Source organism: Moschus berezovskii, chromosome 8 (assembly GCF_049115385.1).
Source record: "Moschus berezovskii isolate FMDL1 chromosome 8, NW_MosBer_1.0, whole genome shotgun sequence".
Classification (NCBI taxonomy): Eukaryota; Metazoa; Chordata; class Mammalia; order Artiodactyla; family Moschidae; genus Moschus; species Moschus berezovskii.
Window position 1 is genome coordinate 43,764,989 of NC_142467.1, and position 20,119 is coordinate 43,785,107.

General features: G+C 39.4%; 1 protein-coding gene across 2 annotated transcripts in view; it reads right to left on the minus strand.

The window, feature by feature from the left end:
* The window catches only part of SGCD (sarcoglycan delta), a 648,169-nt gene that overhangs the window by 447,268 nt on the left and 180,782 nt on the right, over positions 1-20,119 (minus strand). Inside the window, exon 1 of one of the 2 annotated variants that reach the window (XM_055429151.2) lies at positions 6,239-6,378. The exons of the other annotated variant lie outside the window; for it this stretch is intronic. The gene's annotated coding sequence lies outside the window, so the exon portion shown is untranslated. Of the gene's footprint in view, positions 1-6,238; positions 6,379-20,119 lie in introns of those variants that run through there. 2 annotated transcript variants of the gene reach the window in all.

Consider the following 20,119-nt stretch of genomic DNA (forward strand, 5'->3'; position numbering starts at 1 on the left):
TCTTCTACGTAATCTAGAGATCTAAATTTGTACATAATATCAGTACATGTAAGTGCTTTGTAACTAAGTGGATGTAAAAACAACAACAAAACACTTCATGAGTCAAAATGTGTCCAGAGGCCAGCACTGGATTGCCAGTTTGGGACCTGGTGTTTGCATTCTTGGCCTAAGAAACACCAGGATTAGCTTCACCAGTGACAAAAGGGAGACCACAAACCTCTGAAGGTCACAGCCAGCCTAGGAGGTAATGTTTGCCATCATGTGGTAAAAATTCTGCTGTCCAGACTCTGGTCTATTGCTAACACTCCTTCCCACTGAGGGAAGCAGATGACTTTGGTAAAAATCATAAACAAACAGAAGGAAAAAAAAAAAGAAAGAAAGAAACTGACAATGGGAAGAGGAAAGCAATAAAAACACAGAAGGAAAGAGCTAGAAAGAGTATAGAACAGTATAGAAGACAACTACAAGTAAGAAAAGGAAGCAAAGGACAGGCATCTCTAGGTTTGAAGCATATTCCTTCATTGACTACGCCGGCCCAGGACCACAACCCCAATTGGAGTTGGGACAACAGGGTAGTGGGGAATGATGGAGTGGAGAAAAGAGCACATTCTGATATTTATTTACTCTGAGCTTTGTGAGACCACTTTCAGTGCTTAAATATTTTGACTGTGGGAAATAATGGCAGAGTTTCTAGGAATTCCAAAATATATTATTTGATTCAGAGAAAGCATCAGAGTCTGATCCTGTCGAGTCTGATCCTGGCAAGGCTCTGTGGTCTGAACAAGAAGGGAATTTCTAATCCCCAATGATACAGTTTTTATCAGGAAACTGAGCTTGCTGTAATAGGTGCCACTGCATTATTGGTTAAAAAGAAGAATAAAGCTACCACTTCCATATCCACCTACATACCCAGAGTTCCACTGAGACAACAACCAGCAGATTTTTGAGCAAACCAATCTCACAGGATTTATACCCTTAGTGAACCGTGGTGACATGTCCCTCCCCCAGTCCTGCAGACTTGCTCGACAGGTCACAGCTTACATGGCTTCCTTTATAGAAGACAGTTCACACTTGACAAAAGGAATTTGAAACCATAAGAAAGATGATTACCTTTCTGCGTGGTAGCAAAGGTGAAAGAAAAAGGACAGCGGAATCGTCAGAGAGATTAAGGTGACAAAGAAACAGTAACCTGGATCACTCAGCATAAAACTCCTCTGCTGACTGTCTCCGTGCTTCATGTTAGCATTTGACATGCCTATTTCCTTCTTTGTCAGTTTGCCTCATGTGGAACTAATTTTAAATATATGCAGCTAACATACTTAAGTCCTTACCATGTGCAAGGCACCAAGCTAAGGACATTCTAAGAATAAGCTCACAACATACTATGAGGTAGATGCTAAAAGAAAGATTCATAAAGAGAGTTTGAGAATGCAAAAAACAGTAGAATGTGAGAGAAAACACTTTACAGCCATCTGATCCCATCTTACAGCTGGAAAAACTGAGATTCAGCTCTTTGTAGACTCAGGACCTATCCCAAGATTTGTGGCCACCACTACTCCTATTCCTTCTCTTCACCTCAGTTCTGTATCAAGTCCTACCACCCTCTAATGTGCCTTAGGAGTATAGCAGTGGCCATGGGTTACAAAGTGCAGAGATGTAAATGGGCCCAACCTGAGGAGACTGGAGATGGTAAATAATGCCCCAAACTGCTCTGCAGTATAGTGAGGTTCTCCATCACTGAAAGAACTGGTGTCACATCTGGCTGATATCTGTCAGCGGCACTATAAATAGCACTTGTGCAGTAAATAATGATTTAGCCCCAACAGGGTAAATCAGTTCTGAAGACCAATGTCTGGTTGGCTTCAATAGAATAACTTGAGGAGTTTTTAAAAATAGAGGGATTCCTCAACGCTAATCTCAGAAATTCTGATTCAAGAGGTTTTGAAAGACCATGGAACCAGGTGATTTTCGAGGGCTCTCCTATTACTAAGATTCTATTATGTTACTTTCTCTGACATAGCTTCCAAATCACCTGTCATTACTAAGCCACGCACATAACAAGTAGCTGACACTAGACTCAGAGTCAAGGGACAAGAAGCAAAGCCATTGTCTCTGAATACCTGTGTTCTCCCAGCAGGTAACATATCTTTTCTAGTCTCAGTGTATACTTCTTTAAATTAGAAGCAAAAGACAGTTGGAAGAGTTCTGAAACTCTTGATCTGGACCTGTGGGCTCCTATTCCACACTCAGAGGGCCTCCACGCATCATAGTACTATAACTGCATGGGACCAGTAGGCACATGACCAGTTCTGGGTATATTCTGAGACATGAGGAAGTCTATGTGGGAAGAGATCCCTTCCTGATTAAAGAAGCAAAGGTTCATGAGAAGTATTTTTCTTTTTCATGTTTTGCCATTTTTGTTCTGACTTGAACATGACACATGGAGATGAAAAACGAACAGAAGGAAGCTGTGATCTTTGGAGACACCGCTCAGTTGCCACAACAGTCCTGGACTATCTAGGTGTAATATACATCACATGCACAAAAAGTAAGGTCCTACATGTTCCGACTCTAAGAGCAGCCAAATGGAGCCTTCACTGATACAGCACTAAAACTCTCTTCACATGAAATTCCTTGCAAAACCCCAATACATGAAACAAATAAAAGTGGCTATACTGTTTAGAAAAATGGATGGGGTGTTTCCAGAGCCATTCCCTCCTAAATTCCTGCAGTTTCCTCCGTGGAACCAGAATTAGTCAAAATCATTACTTCTCAAGGTAGAGTCTCCAGGGCACAGGGATTCTCAGATTTTCTCCAGACTCAGAGAGTTTTCTGCCAGATTTGTTCTTGTGTTTTGCTTTCTCATTTCTTTGATGTTCTTATTTTATTTTTTTCACATTTTATCCTAGGAAACGCAGACCCAAGTCATGACCAGTGGCTGCTACTCGTGGTTTGGGTGTGTGCATTTGCATTCATTGTACAGTCATTTGGCAACAAGTGATTTGATTCCAATTGTCATGACTAGAGAAAGGAGTAGAGTGGGATATAACCCAGCATGACATATTCCTTCAAGGTGCACATCAAAGGATATCTTGGCATGCAAACGAAGGTATGTTTGAAGAGAAAAAATGTTATGGAAGAAGCAAGTATGTATCCAGGATATAAGAGTATGAGTGTCTGGAATCAGAATAACCTTCAGTTCATGGTGTAAACCTTATTAAATTCTAGTGAAGGATCCTCTAGGCTTCCCAGGTGACACCAGTGGAAAAGAATCTGCCTGCCAATGCAGGAGGTACAAGAGATGTGGGTTTGATACCTGCGTCAGGAAGATCCCCTGGAATAGGAAAAGGCAATCCACTCCCATAGTTTTGCCTGGAAAAGTCCACAGAGGAGACTGGGAGGCTACAGTCCATAGTGTTGCAAAGAGTTTGATAAGACTCATGCTCACACTGAAACACCCTCTATATTAAGAAACCAATGTTGATAACCTGAATATTGTTAGATACTTTTCTCTGTATTTAATTCATATATTTATTTTAGTGTTATGGATGCTTAAAAATTATTAAAATAAAGAGGTAATATCTAAGTGAGTATTTGGGGGTTTGTACATGTTTAAATAAACAGTATAATTAAAACAGTGGGAGCATGGACTTTCTCCCGCCCTGTTAAAAGGGGTCTTTATATCACTGAAGCTCAGATTCTGGACTACAGGATGTTAAGTCTTAATCCTTTCCAGATGGTCAATTCCATAATTCCATGAACCTTCTCACCTTATGGAATATTAAATACTTTCACCAACAATGTGGTACATGCCCTTGGAGACGTATTTAAAATAAAAAAATAGATTAAATTCACGAATTGCAATAAAGCATATGTATCCTTCTATTAATATATTTCTTTTCAAAAGTTTGTCTTAAGGATGAAGCATCCATGGGCAGGTCTTGGAACAAGCTCTGCCTGCTGCCACCCCTCCCCCGTCTCCACCTGGCCCCTTCACTCATCAATCCCAGCAGAAATATCTCTGGACAGAACAAATATGGGTTAAAAATAAGGCCTTAAGAGCCTGCTCCCTCCTCACTTAGGAAATCTGAACCCTTGAGCAATGCCATTCTTACAAAATGTGCTTTCTAATTACTTCCATAAGGCAGAGCATGGTGGACTAACCATGGGGTCTTCTATTGAGAACAGGGTAAAACAATTCTTCTCACCAAGGCCATGGTTTAGCCACACATTTCAAGCTGAACCAATCAGTGCCCACTGGGCTTTGCTATTCTAGCATGTATGCTTCCTTCCTGCACATGGATCTCCTTCCACCCAGCTTGTGTTGTGGCCACTCCTCCCTCCCTGTAGCTTGTACCTCTGCCCTGGATTTCTTCACCTCTACCCTCCTTCACCCCTCTTTCTTTTTTTTTCAAATGTCAGGGGAGCTGGATTTCCACCTCCCATAATTCTAAAAGAGGGAAACTATAGTGTTTCTTCCAAGTTTCAGGCAATGTTGTGCATAGCTCTGCAATGTGAAGTTGTTATTTCATGCCTGTTCAGCTCAACATGCACTAAATTTAGAGGAGCATGACATTAGAGCTCCAGAGTCTCCTTTTTCACTGGCATTGTGTTTGGCTGTGGTTCACATTGGTTTCCCAATCTGTCTTGGCATCTTACTCACTCCATAGGCAACCCAAGTGTAGTCACTGTCTATCCTATCTTCTTCCCCCTTTTTGGAATTATTCCAAACTCTCTTCACTCCAACCCAAAGATGACATTCATGAAGAAAATATTTGTGTGCCATTTCTCAGAATAAGAATTCCTGCTGCCAGTCATTTCCTAATTCCCTCCTCCAAGTGTAGACTGTAGAGAAAATAAAACTGCCGATTGAGAGGGCTGACTTGCCACTGACAAAACACAATGCCTGCACACATATCCTAGGTCTTATGCAGACAGATATGAACAAGTCCAGCCCCACACTCTTTACTCACCCACTAATCTAACTCTTTGCTATCAGATACTTGTTGAGATATCTTAGAATAAAAGTAAACACAAACCTTATTGAGGTCCACCCTAAGAGATCTAGCTATTCTTCTGCTTTTCAAGGAGCAGCCACAAATCCATTCATTCATCTATTTCTCCAACTATACTCCTGGCCAAGCCCCTTTTGGAAAACACCATTGCTGTCACTCATGGCTCTGCCAGAAATCACAAAGCTCCCGTGAGATTTGGTCCAGCTCTTTCAGAACTGAACTACTTCCTGAAATGCATTTATATTATATTTTGCATTTTCTAAATGCTAAATGTAGGATTAGGTATAGCTTTTGTGGAGGAGGGGTAAAAATCAGTTACATTATAATTGATATCTATGAAAAATAATTATCTAAAATTTGTTATTTTTAAAAGCACTCTCTTCAGTAAGGTGCAAAATAGAATAAATTAAATAAAATTCACATGGTTACATGTCTATCTTTTAACTGATTCTGAGTAAATTACTGCCTTCTGCGACTCTATAGTTGTCTAAACTTCATAAAATACAGAAGTATTTTTTATTGGAGTATAACTGCTTCACAACATTGTTACAGAAGTATTTTCTGAGAGAACTGCCAGATACTTCGGCAACTCAGAAAAACTGAAAATTATTATAGAAACAGAATTATACATGTTGATCCAGCATATTTCTAGGCAAATATATCACTGAGCTCCTTAATGACAGTCAAAATCCCACATGATAATAAAAGATGCCAGGATCTCATATGCACATTTTCTGTTCCTACACCCTGAAAGCGTAATCCAAAATAGAAACTTCAAACCCCGATTCCCTCTAAAATGAAAGCCATTTTCTGCTATAAATGCCCCTCTCCAAACTCCCATGAAGCGAAGAACACAGACAGTTTCATCTAAAATTATCTTCCCTGTCAATGAACTGTCCTTTCTCGTAGATAAGTTACAGAAGGTTGGAACAGGGTGACAACACAAGAGTTCACAGACTTTTCTTTCTCACAGCGGTGTTGCCAGTTCAATCCTAACTTTTCAAAGCGTCTCTGCCCTGCTGAAAACCACATTTTGGAAGGACCTGGGGAAGAAGAAAAGATTACACCCCCACACCAGATGTTTAAGTGATGAAGTTCTAACTTGTTCCCACACATACACACCCCCCAACCACCACCCACAAAAACTCGGAGTACTTCCAAACAATCAGCAGGTAGAAAGTGAAGAGAAAGTGTGGAAACGCAAGGACCAAACAGTCCCCTACCTCTCCTCTGCTTCACAGAGCTGCTGATGAATCACACACAATCCAGGCGTGTGTGGAGCGGCTGGAAGGAGGCAGCCACTCGGCCTGCCGAGGGTGAGCAGGCCCAGCCTGTGTTCAGAAGCTGCCCCAGTCAGATTTTCCAACTGCAGAATTGCAGCCAAGTCCCTGCCCATGCCTGAAGAATTTCCTGAACAGCATTCCCGTTCTTTTTCTGACTGCTTTGAAACCGTACTCTGTACTTCAATACAGCTTTGTCAGGCCAACTCCCAGCTACTGGGCTGTCTCCAGCTCTCAATGGGAAACACATGTGTCAAGCACAGACGCACTCCCCTGCCCCAGTGCCCATGTGTCTGCTGGGCTCACACAACCACAAAGGCAAGGGCTTCTAGAGCCCATGCTGATTTCTCAGCCATTCTCCACACAGCCTCTGCTCTGGGGTGCTAGAAGCTGGAGCTGAGTCTCCTCTTGCTGCCGCTCCATGCCGCCCCCTTTCAACTTTCACAGTCCCCAGCTGATGACTCATGTTAGCTCCCCCAACTCCCCAACTCTTGCCAGTCCTGATTATAATCCTATTACAACTGAGAGATGCAAATTCTGATTTGATCTCTCTACCTGCCATTGCCTCTGTCTTTGCTCAACATTTCAATTTTTGGAGGGGGAACAATATTTTTAGCATTTTCAGACTGGTTCGGTACTTCTGAGTTGTTCCCTTATCCTGATGTGTGCATCTTTTACTGATGTCACTAAATATAATGCAATTATTTTTCAGGCACTTTTGTGGCTCTCTGCTCTATAAGATGCTGGTCTGAAAATGTAACATTTGCATGCTGGTGTAATAGGTGTTGTGTAATGCAGACTGTGTAATACTTTCTATAAAGAAGTAGAAAGGAGAAAAAAATGTACCTTTTATCAGGATGTGTCCTAATTCTCTGCACCTGTGATTATTTCTGGATGGCACTCCATCAATGTCTTATGTACATTCTCCTGGACCATGTGGTCTACCTTTCCATAAAACACAAAAAGAAAATTTCTAAAGATATGAAGAGGACACCCCTCTTCTCCCACACTGAAAACCCCTTATCTAAAAAGTCAAAGCTAAGTTGTGAAAAGTAACATTGTAGAATAAGGTGATTTAAAGAGAAAGTCTCATTTATTCTGAGCTTTTTTTTTTTCTTTTCTTTTTTTGGGGTACGAATATTGTACCTCCAAAATTGTATCTCACTAGCAACTTATTTTGAAGAACTGGATTGCCAGATTTTAAAAGTGCTGTGTGTTCCTGAAGGGCTGTTGTGAATAATAGATTTGGTGTGATCTGGGGTTTAGCATTAAACTGCAATGGGTTCTTTCAGGAGGATTCGACTTTTGCCTTGGGAAGCAGTATCTGTGGGGGTGGGGTGGGGAAGGAGCACGAGTACCTCTAAAGTCAGGACACAATTATAGAATCAGAGAACTTCAGAGGAAGAGGGAACCCCAGAGACGATCCGATACAAATTGTTTCAACCCTTCATTTTGCAAAGGGAGATGGAGGTCCACATGATGAAACGACTTGTCCAGAGGTGCAAAAGACTCTTAATGTTATAACTGAGGCCAGAAAGTAGGATTTGGGTGAATTTTCCATGTGTTTTCTCTATCCCAGCATCATTTGGGAAAGGCAGGATCATCTAACCTTCACAAGAGAAGGCTTATAATCTGATGGCCTGGATCTAATCTTAGCTCTCTTAAAGGCTGTAATTAGTTTGCTTGACCTTTCTGGGCCTCAGTTTTCTCATCTGTAAAATGGGGATAACAACAGACTCTACCTCACAGAATTATTAGAATTTGATGAGATAATTTACGCAAACTGTCTATTAGAGTGCATATAAATACATTTTGGTTTACTTTTCCTTTTACTGAATTGAGCAAAAACCAGAATCTCTCTCACTGAAAAGCAAAACTGTATCTCACATTTAGTTTGAGTTCCTAGAATCAACTATCTGATTGGCTAATTAACTTTTCTGCCAACTATCCTTTACATAATAGGGGTCTACCACCTTAAGCAGAGACAAGCGTCCTAATGCTGTATTGGAACATTAGCCAACCACATGACTACTCTTCATTTATTCTCTACACATAACACTGAAGTCTTTCTTCAAGATTAACTCACAGGCAAGGTAAACAGTGAGACCAAACTTGCAGTCAGTTATATGAGGCTGAACAAAGTGCTATTTGCAGAGAACTGGACCTTCTCTCCGAACCTTAAGAGCTCAAGATTACCATTCTAAAAATAGAAGACCATTAACAATTGCAATTCCCATGTTTGGCAATAGGCAATGCTCAAAATTAACAGCAACAACTACAAAATAAAATCCCCTAAATCAAGGAAGAAATCCTACTGAGGAAATGGTGACTACAAATTCTAAAGAATCAGATTTCTATCTGGGGTTCTAGAACCTTTGTTTCAAAAGAAATCATAGCAAGTGGTTCATGAACTTATTAATCATGTCGAGGTGCCCAACTTCTTTTGGGCAAAAAAAGAGGTAGGGTAGTTCTTAATTTAAAAATAAAACAACAGCAAAACAAAAATCATAAAACAACTGGAAAAACCAAGGTCAGACTTTATACAAAGGCAGAATATGATGATTTAATACAAAGAAAGCTGCTTTGAGACACACAGTGTCTCTACACAGACTAACTACCTAGCTCCTTTCAACTTGTTTATTTGAAGAGGGATCACTCACTATGAGACGCTAGAAAATTCTAAAAAGTTACTTACCTCTTCTAATGTTAAGAAAAAGTATCCAAAACTTGAATTATCAGACCAGCAAGTGGTCACATTCTGTCAAACTCATATGTGGCAATTGTTTAACATGCCCTCTTAAGAATTATTTAATGGAAATGTGCTTTGTTTGAAACATTGCTGACAACTGAATAAAGATCCCAAACATCACCTGAAGGGAGCTCTTTTATTTTTTTATTTTTTTTATTTTTATTGGAGGCTAATTATTTTACAATATTATATTGGTTGGTTTTGCCATACATTGACATGAATCCGCCCGGGTGTACATGAGTTCCCCCTCCCGAACCCCCCTCCCCGCCTTATCCTCCCTCTGGGTCATCCCCGCATACCAGCCCCAAGCATCCTGTAACATGCATCGACCCTGAACTGGTGATTCGTTTCACATATGATAATATACATGTTTCAATGCCATTCTCCCAAACCATCCCACCCTCACCCTCTCCCACAGAGTCCGAAAGACTGTTTTATACATCTGTGTCTCTTTTGCTGTCTCATATAAAGGGTTATCATTTGCATCTTTCTAAATTCCATATATATGTGTTAGTATACTGTATTGGTGTTTTTCTTTCTGGCTTACTTCACTCTGTATAATAGGCTCTAGTTTCATCCACCTCATTAGAACTGGTTCAAATGCATTCTTTTTAATTGCTGAGTAATACTCCACTGTGTATATGTACCAAAGCTTTCTTATCCATTCGTCTGCAGATGGACATCTAGGTTGCTTCCATGTCCTGGCTATTATAAACAGTGCTACAATGAACACTAGAATACATGTGTCTCTTTCAATGACCAGAGCTAGGAGCTCAAAATCAAATAGATTTTGATTTTGTGGGAATGGGATAGGAACCAGGTAATAGTATTTTGTTTTGAGCTCCACACCACCCACAAAATGATTTGGCCAAAACCAAAATGATTTTAGTATGAGCCAGACTTAAGAATCACTAAGTTACAGTGAAAGCTTAACTTTTTCAACGTAAACCTAATTGTGTCACTTTGTGCACTCAAATTCTTAGATGGCTTGCCATGGCTTGAAAGGGAAAAACAGCCACCACCGCGAAGACTTGAAAGGCCTGGCTCGATCTGGCCGCTTGTCTACATCTTCAGTCTCATCTGCTGTCAATCTCCCTCTCCTTCCAGTGCTTCAAAGAAATCATATATCTTTCTACTTGAAAATCTTTAAAAAAAAAAAAGCTACTCTCTCTTGAAAATACAGCTCCACTCTTATGTTTTCTTCTACTTAACTACTATTCAATCTTTAAATTCATATTCTATTATCACTTTCTCTAGGATTCAGGCATCTGAACCCCAGAACTAAAAATCCCCTGCTATATACATCCCCAAACTTGCACTCATAGATGTGATTATGTATTTATTTGTATTTTTGTTTGAATCATATTAATCTTTCCTGCTAAAAAATAAATATTCTCCTTTAGGCCTGAAACTAGCCTTGCTTTTTCCCTACTGTATCCTAGTTCTGTGCATACTCCCTAGCTTTTAGGAAGTGTACAATAGATATTTTCAAGTAAGTTAATGCAGTTTTTTAATCCAAGTCAGGAATATGCATCTAACTCCACTGCTTTCTAAATCTCAAATTTTCAAACTTCATTTAATTCTTCTGACATGTTAAAATATTATATTATATTGTACTCAGAATACTGAGTTTTTCTATAAGGTGTAAATATTTTTTAAAAATAATCAGTCGAGAAATTATCAAGTCAAGTGCCTGACAAAGCCCTTAAGGCCTCAGGTACAGGTACTGCTACCAGCCCAAGCTTGTACTGCTTGCTAAATGATGGCCAATAAAGGCAGAGATGAAGTATTAGGGAATTAACACTAACTTTACTCAGAAAGCCATCATGCCAAGTAGATGGTGGACTAGTGTCCCAGAAAAACATCTTACCAAGAAAGCAAAACGGAATATTACTCGGCCATAAAAAGGAACACACTGGACTCAGTTCTAAAAAGACAGATGAACCTAAAACCTATTATACAGAGTGAAGTAAGCCAGAAAGAGAGAAATGAGTATCGTATACAGGATTTAGAAAGATGACATCGATGAACCAATCTGCAGGGCAGCAGTGGAGATGCAGACATAGAGAACAGACTTGTGGACACAGCAGGGGAAGGAGAGGGTGGGATGAATTGAGAGAGTAGCATTGAAACACATACATTAACATATGAAAAATTACACAGCCAGTAGAAATTTGTTGTATGGTGCAGGAAACTCAAAACCGTGGGTTGGAGAGAGGTTTCAAGAGGAAGGGACATAACATATACCTATGGCTGATTCATGTTGATATATGGCAGTACCCAACACAATACTGTAAAGCAACTATCCTCCAATTAAAAATAATTTTAAAAAAGAAATAGAATGTAGATTACTCCAAGGGGAAAAAAAAGTAGAATTCAAACTTCTTTGACATTACAAAGGAAAGGGTATGGCTGGATGTTGCAAACTTTTTGGTGGCAGGATCCTTTGTGTTTGCTGCTGTCCTCTTAGGTCTGGTCACATTATTCCTCCAAGTCACCTACAAGACAAAGGTTATGCCCAGTCCTACAACTTTCTGTCTCTATTGTAATGGAAAAATAGTATACTTTTAAAGGTCAGAGCTTTGAAAATGGGTTCTTCTGTGTATTACAGGCTTTAGGCAACAATCTTCTACAAAGGTACAAAGCCAGCATGACTAAACACAAGCAACAGAGCACAAGTGCTAAGTCACTTCAGTCATGTCCGACTCTGTGAGACCCCATGGTCTGTAGCCCACCAGGTTCCTCTGTCCATGGGATTCTCCAGGCAAGAATACTAGAGTGGGTTGCCATTTTCTTCTCCAACAGAGCACAAGAGTTAGAGATAAATGAATATATACAATATGCAGGCTGAGTGGAGATGACGTCAAACAGAGGCACAAAGTACTTAAGGCACAAGTGAGAAGAGAGGTGTTGGCCAGGACCCTTTTGGTTACAGCAGTCACATCAGCCTTATGAAAAAGCTGAGGTTCCTAAATCATACTACTCTAACCCCAAATGGATCTTAAGGTGGGATGGAATGTAGCAGTTAAAATATAACCAAGGCTCTATCTTCTTGTCTAGACTTCATTCTCAGTTTTGCTTGCTCCACTGGGCAGTAAGATGTCCACAGGTGGTCCCAAGCTCATTGTCACAGGGCAAAGAAAAGATATTTTTCAGAAAGGATGTTAGGAATGCCAGTTTGAGCCACAAGGTTATCACTGAACAAACCCCTATGACCAGGGGTATGAGACCTGGGTTCAGTCCCTGGATTGGGAAGGTCCCCTGGAGGATGGCATGGCAATCCACTCCTATATTCTTGCCTGGAGCATCCCCACGGACAGAGGAGGGTGTTGGGCTACAGTCCATTTGGTCGCAAAGAGTGGGACACAACTGAGTGACTAAGCACAGCACAGCACATGAGACTCTGTGGTCCATATCTGGCGAATGTGAGAACCCTGGCAACTAAAGGGAAGGAATCAGCTCCATCTCCAACATACGAACTAGTAGGCTAGTTGGGAAAGTCAGGAAGCTCCCCTGAAGAAGGGAACGGCTAATCACTCCATTATTCCTTTCTGAAGAATTCCATGGACAGAAGAGCCTGGAGGGCTACAGTCCATGGGATTGCAAAGAGTCAGACATGACTGAACAAATACCACTTTCACTTTCACAGCAGTCAAACAAAAGTCTGGTGCAAACTATGATGATATGGCACTATCATAATCTTGCCAAGGGAAGGTTCTTTAAGAAATATAAAGAGGCAATATTTTAACCAAAGGACAGAAAAAATATTTTCTATGTACAAGCCCAAAGCAGGTGAATTAGAGTCAAACTAATGACAGACAATTAGAACAGTAACATTATTCCAGCCTTTCATTTAAGGGTTCACTTCACAGATAATACCTGATGGGAAATGATACTCACTTGCTTTGGCTCTTCAAAACAGGCAGAGCAAATCCAATCCTGCTTTTCAATGGTCAAGGGAAAAATTATCTGCTTGACTTTGAAGAGACTTTTTTTCATGGAGGGAGTCTGGACCAGAAAGTTTGGCTCAGAGATAAATCAGTGACCCACAGTTTTCAGAATATCTCCACTGGTCAGAGATAATGTCTAAGCTGAAGTCAATTTCTGTTTTGGAAATTCAAATGTATAGTATACAACGAAGGATTCTCAAGTTAATCATTACTCTGAGGAGGAATTGACACATTTGGTAATTTAATGTGATGAGTAACGGAACACATTAAAATACATGTTTTCTAAAGAAGTTAATTAAACAGTGAAAAACAAATACTGGTATATATGGTTCCATTCATTCTTTCATTTTAAGCACAAAACATTGATCAAGTCTTTCAAATTTCATTTTGGTCCACAACTTCTCATTGTATTACAGCTTGCTGAAAGTAAAACTCTTGAAATATCACATTTTTATTTGGAAATAAAATTTATGGATCAATAAAATTGAGCCTGATGCCATGATAGGCATTCCATGCTACACAGAAATAAATAAAACCTGTACTTGAAAAAATGATAGCATCACTCATCTTTATTTTTACAGTCACATCAATGCTCAATGATACAAAACATAACACTGGATTCAGGAGTCCCAAACTAATTATAAGCCTTCTGAATGACTATTGCTGCTTCAAAGCAAAGGCCAAGCCTCAAAATTCAGCCCCCAAAACAAGCATATGTACACACACACACACACAAGAAAAAAACACACCAAAAATCAAAAACTGCCAAGGAAAGAAAATATATTTCAAGTCATTTCCTCTTTAAAAGGAGTTCATTCATATATGTGATAGAGACATAATTGAGCAAATCCACCACTAGCATGAGTGAGTGAAAGTCACTCAGCCGTGTCCAGCTCTCTACGACCCTAAGGATTATACAGTCCATGGAATTCTCCAGGCCAGAATACTGGGGTGGGTGGCCTTTCCCTTCTCAAGGGGATCTTCCCAACCCAGGGATCAAACCCATGTCTCCCACATTGCAGGCGGATTCTTTATCAGCTGAGCCACAAAGGTGTATGGCATGTAATAGTTGCTTAATAAACATTTAGCATTTTATTAATAGTAAACAGTGCTGTTAACAAGAAATATTTCATCATTGCCAACCAAACAGAAGCTGAGGAAGTTTATCACCACTGAACCTGCCTTTTAAGAAATATTGGAGGTTTCTAGTTGAAATGAAAGAAGCCTACTTAACATTAAAAATTAAAAGTATAAAAATTACTGGTAAAGATAAATATACAGTCAAATCCAGAATACTCTAATACTGAAATGGTCATACATAAATCCTTTAACTCTGGTTTCAAAGTTAAAATACAAATGCATTAAAAAAAAACTACAACTACAATAATTTGTTAATGGATAAACAATATTGAAAATGTAAAGTATGACATAAAAACAATGAATTGGGGAAGAGGAAAGTACATGTGTAGAGTGATTTTGTATGCAATTAAAGTTAAGTAGTTATCAGCTTAAAATAGAGTTTTTGCCATTGTAAGATGTCTTATGTAGCCTTCATGATAACCACAAAATGAAAAACACGAAGGACACCAGGTTGAAAGTGAAGGGATGTGAAAAGATAGTCAATGCAAAGGGTAATCAAAAGACAGCTGAAGCAACTATAGTCATATCAGACAGAATGAACTTTCAGTCAAAATCCATGACAGGACACAAAAAGGTCATTGTGTAACGATAAACAGGACTATTCATCAACAGGATATAACAGTTGTAAATATCTATACTCATCACTGGAATATTTAAACATATAAAGCTAGTATTAACACAACTCAAGGGAGAAAGGGGCAGCACTATAATAGCAGGGGCCTTCAATAACCCACTTTCAACAATGACTAAATCCCCCAACCAAAAACAAATTCAGCAAAAAAAAAAAATGTTTTGAAAAACATTACAGAACAAATGACGCTAACAGACATATAAAGAACAGACCATGCAAGAGCATCAGAACACATATATCTCTCAGGTGTACACAGCGCAGTGTCAGGGTAAGTCAGATACTGGGTCACAAACCAAGTCTTAGCAAATGTAAGAAGACTGAAATCATACCAAGGATATTTTTTTCTGAGCACAATGTTATGAAACTAAAAGTCAATAATAGGAAAAAAGCTGAAAAATTCACTAATATTCTTTAACAACCAATGGGTCAAAAAAGGAAACAAAAGGGAAATCAAAAAGTACTTTAAGACAAACAACAATGAAACACAACACACTAAAACTTATGGAATGTGGTAAGGCAGTTCTAGGAGGAAAATTTACAGTGATAAAGGGAAAAAAATCTGAAGTAAACAACCTAACTTTATACCCAAAGTTACCAGAAAAAGAACAAACTAAGTCTAAAGTTAATAGGAGAGGGTAAATAATAATGATTAGAAAAGAAACAAAGGAAAGAGAGAGCAGAAAAACAGAAAAGAACAACAAATTAAGAGTTTCTGTTTATGATAAACACAATTGACAAATCCATTGCTACACTAACAAAGAAAAAAAAAAGAGACACAAATAAATACAATTATAAACCAAAGAGGACACAACTTATACCACAGACACACAAAGTCTCAAAGAAGACTACTATGAATAATTATATGCCAAAAATTTGACAGCCTAGAAGAGATAAATAATTCCTAGAAAGATACAATCTACCAAGACTGACTCATGAAGAAAGAGAAAATCTGAACAAAATAATTACTAGTAAGGAGACTGAAGCAAGAAATCTAAAACCTTGAACAAAGGAAAGTCCAGGACCAGATGGCTTCTGGAGTGAATTCTACCAACCAATCAGAGAAGAATGAATGTCAGTCCTTTCCAAACAATTGAAGATGGGGAAACAATTCCAAATGCACTTTACAAGGCTAGCATATCAAAAACAAATAAGGACACTACAGGAAAATTACAGCCCAATATCCCTGACAATGGCTTCCCAGATGGCGCTAGTGGTAAAAGAATCCACCTGCCAATTCAGGAGACATAAGAAGCACAGTTTCGATCCCTAGATTGGGAAGATCCCCTGGAGGAGGATATGGCAACACTCTGGTATTCTTGCCAGAGGAGTCCATGGACAAAGGATCCTAGCGGGTTATACTCCACAGGGTTGCAAAGAGTCAGGCACGACTAAAGTAACTTAGCACACACACATGCATCACTGAAAACACAGATGTGAAAATCCTCAACAAAACACTAGCAAACTAAAGAGCACATCTAAAGGATCATAAATCAGGATCTAGAAGAATTCATCCCTGGGAGGCAAGAATACTTTGACATATGCAAATAAATGAAAGTTATGCACCACTTTAACAAAAATAAGGACAAAAAGCATATAAAAATCTCAACAGATACAGAAAAAAAGCATCTGATGAAAATTTAACATGTGTTTGTGATCAAAACTCCCAACAAACTAGGTAGAGGAGAAGGGATGTAAAGGACCTACCTCCACTTAATAAAGACCATATAAGACAAATCTTCAGGAAGCATCACACTCAACAGTGAAAAGCTAGATCGGGCAAAAGTCATAGATGCTCGCTCCACTTCAGTGTATCACTGGCAGTCCTAGTCAAAGCAATCAACCAAGAAAGACAACCAAAAAGCATACAGATGGGAAAGGAAGATGTTAAATAGTTTCTGTATGCAGGTAATGTGATTCTATATACAGAAAACTTTACAGAGTTCACCAAAAGTTCAGTTAAATTGCAGTACACAAAAATCAGTATATTAAGATCAATTGCATTTAGAATAGTCTAAAAATTTCAGGATATGACTCATTGTATCATTTCTTTACTGACTTGGGTAATTTCTGCTGGAAATCACTTTCTGTTTTCTTTTTTTTTCTTTTTTTTTTTAATTAATTTATTTTTTATTGGAGGCAAATTATTTTACAATATTATATTGGTTGGTTTTGCCATACATTGATATGAATTTGCCCCGGGTTTACATAAGTTCCCCCTCCTGAACCCCCCTCCCACCTCCCTCCTCCCTTTATCCTCCCTCTGGGTCATCCCCGCATGCCAGCCCCGAGCATCCTATAACATGCCTTGACCCTGAACTAGTGATTCGTTTCACATATGACAACATACATGTTTCAATGCCATTCTTCCAAATCATCCCACCCTCACCCTCGCCCATAGAGTCCCAAAGACTGTTCTATACATCTGTGTCTCTTTTGCTGTCTCGTATACAGAGCCTATTATACAGAGTGAAGTAAGCCAGAAAGAAAAACACCAATACAGTATACTAACACATATATATGGAATTTAGAAAGATGTAAAGGAAATCACTTTCTGAAATGCAATTATTGTTCCACGATGCATTGTCTGATTATCTACTTCTCGCCTTACTTTCTCTTAAGCAATCAGGAGGCCCTTTTTTAGAACCTGTGTACATGTTAGTAAAAGCTAAATGGAAATAGATAAGGCTATTAAAAAATTAAAACATAGGTCCCAAAACAAAATATTACCATTTTAAGTTAAACTTTAACTCTGCCCTTAAGAGAGCAAGAACTTATTGACTATCTGCTGGAATGGATGGCAGTAGAACACCTCAGTAATTTCAGTGGATCACAGGGTTCAGTGGCAAGGCAATTTTCCCCAATGTTTCCATCTTGATCAGCTTCAAGAGTCTTTTAATATGCTGATCCTCATTCTCCTATAATTAGTGGAAACTGTTAGAACTAACAGACTCTGCACAAGCTGGCTGAACTACATTATTATTATCCTATCCTAAAGCAGAATATGGATTGTTGTTCATAGAAATAAATTCATATAAAACATACTTAGTGGCTGTAGCGACAGCCGAAAATCAGGAAGCAGGGAGAAGCATAACTATTAAACGGATGAGAACAGAAATGCGAAAGTCAGCAAAAAAAGACAGCTTGATTACCTGACATGTGCCAACATAGTATAGTTAGAATTGAATACACATCTAATAGAAAGAATGGAACATCTAAAACGTCCTCCATGGATGCAAAAGATGAAAGGAAAATCACAGAAAGGGAAAAAGTGGGCAAAATTCACTCAGGCATTGCAAGAGGGAGTTCTAACCTTGGACTCCACTTAAGCAGCTGTTCCATGCAAGGGACAGAGTGAGATACAGTAGATTCAACAGATGGGGTTCATTACTCTCAAGGCGTTTATGCCCTTCACTGGGAAAACTTTGAGTATCTCTGGTATCACTGACAGGACAGTTGGGCTGACTTAGCCTGATTCTGTTAAATTCTTTTTATCAAATTTTGTTTGGATTTCAAGTGCATTATCTTTTTCATTGCTTGTGTGCTAAGCTGCTTCAGTCCTGTCCGACTATTTGCGATGCTATGGATAGTAGCCTGCCAGGCTCCTCTGTCCATGGCATTCTCCAGGCAAGAATACTGGAGTGGGTTGCCATGCTCTCCTCCAGGTGATCGTCCCAAACCAGGAATGGAACCCACGCCCCTATGTCTCCTGCATTGGCGTGTGTGCATGCTAAGTCACCTCAGTCATGTCTGACTCTATGCGACCCTATGGACTATAGCCTGCCAGGCTCCTCTGTCCGTAGGATTCTCCAGGCAAGAATGCTGGAGTGGGTACCACGCCTTCTCCCTACACTGGCAGGCAGGTCCTTTACCACTAGTGCCACCTGGGAAGCCCCACCTTTCTCAGCTGTTGCTGTCGCTGTTGTTCAGTCTCTCAGTCATGTCTCTTTGTGACCCCCTGGACTGCAGCACACCAGGCTTCCCTGTCCATCACCATCTCCCAGAGCTTGCTCAAGCTCAAGTCCATTGAGTCAGTGATGCCATAAAACCATCTCGTCCTCTGTCGTCCCCTTCTCCTCCTGCCTTTACTCTTTCCCAGCATCAGGGTCTTTTCTAATGAGTCAGTTCTTTGCCTCAGATGGCCAAAGTATTGGAGCTACAGATTCAATATCAGTCCTTCCAATGAATATTCAGGATTGAGTTCCTTTTGGATTGACTGGTTGGATCTCCTCGCAGTCCAAGGGACTCTCAAAAAAAAAAAAAAAAAAAACACACCAAAACCAAAGTTAAAAAGCATCAATTCTTTGCTGCTCAGTGCCTCTGCTTTTTAATGCGTTATTTAGGTTTGTCATAGCTTTTCTTCCAAGGAGCAAGCATCTTTTACAGTCATCGTCTGTAGTGATTTTGGAGCCCAAGAAAATAAAGTCTGTCACTGTCTTCACTGTTTCCCCATCTATTTGCCATGAAATGATGGGACCAGAGGCCATGATCTTAGTTTTCTGAATGCTGAGTTTTAAGGCAGTTTTTTCACTCTCTTATTTCACCTTCATCAAGTCTCTTTAGTTCCTCTTTGCTTTCTGCCGTAAGGGTGGTGTCATCTGCATATCTGAGGTTATTGATATTTCTCCCGGAAGTCTTGATTCTAGCTTGTGCTTTATCCAGCCCAGCTTTCCGCATATAAGTTAAATAAGCAGGGACAACATATATCCTTGATATATTCCTTTCCTAATTTTAAACTAGTCCATTGTTCAGTGTCCAGTTCTAACTGTTGCTTCTTGAACTGCATATGGGTTTCTCAGGAGGCAGGTAAAGTGGTCTAGTATTCCCATCTCTTTATGAATGTTCCACAGTTTGTTGATATCCACAAAGGCTTTAGCTTAGTCAGTGAAGCAGAAGTAGATGTTTATCTGGAATTCTTCGCTTTTCCTGTGATCCAGCAGATGTTGGCAGTTTGATCATTAGGTTCCTTCTTTGGTATGTAGATATTCCTAAACAGAGAGTAGATGTAGCTACCTCTATCCACCAAACACTTTTTTGTCACTCTAAATTAAAAAAAAAAAAAAAAAAAGAAAACTTATGTCTCTAATTTAGACATGGATCTCTTGAGGTTAGTTAGTGTGAGTCTGCCATTGAGATATAAAACCTCTCTTGCTGGGCTGATAAAATCACTTTCATAGACTGACATGATGAAAGACTCTAGGGAACGAAACTTGCCCATGAATAATCACAATAACACCTATAAATTTCCAGACCTAGGGTGCAGAATAATACATTAGCAAGGGTTTACAGCTAGAAGAATGGGTCAATCCTTTTACCACTCCATTTAACACATTTATAAGAGGTCATGTGAGCTAAGC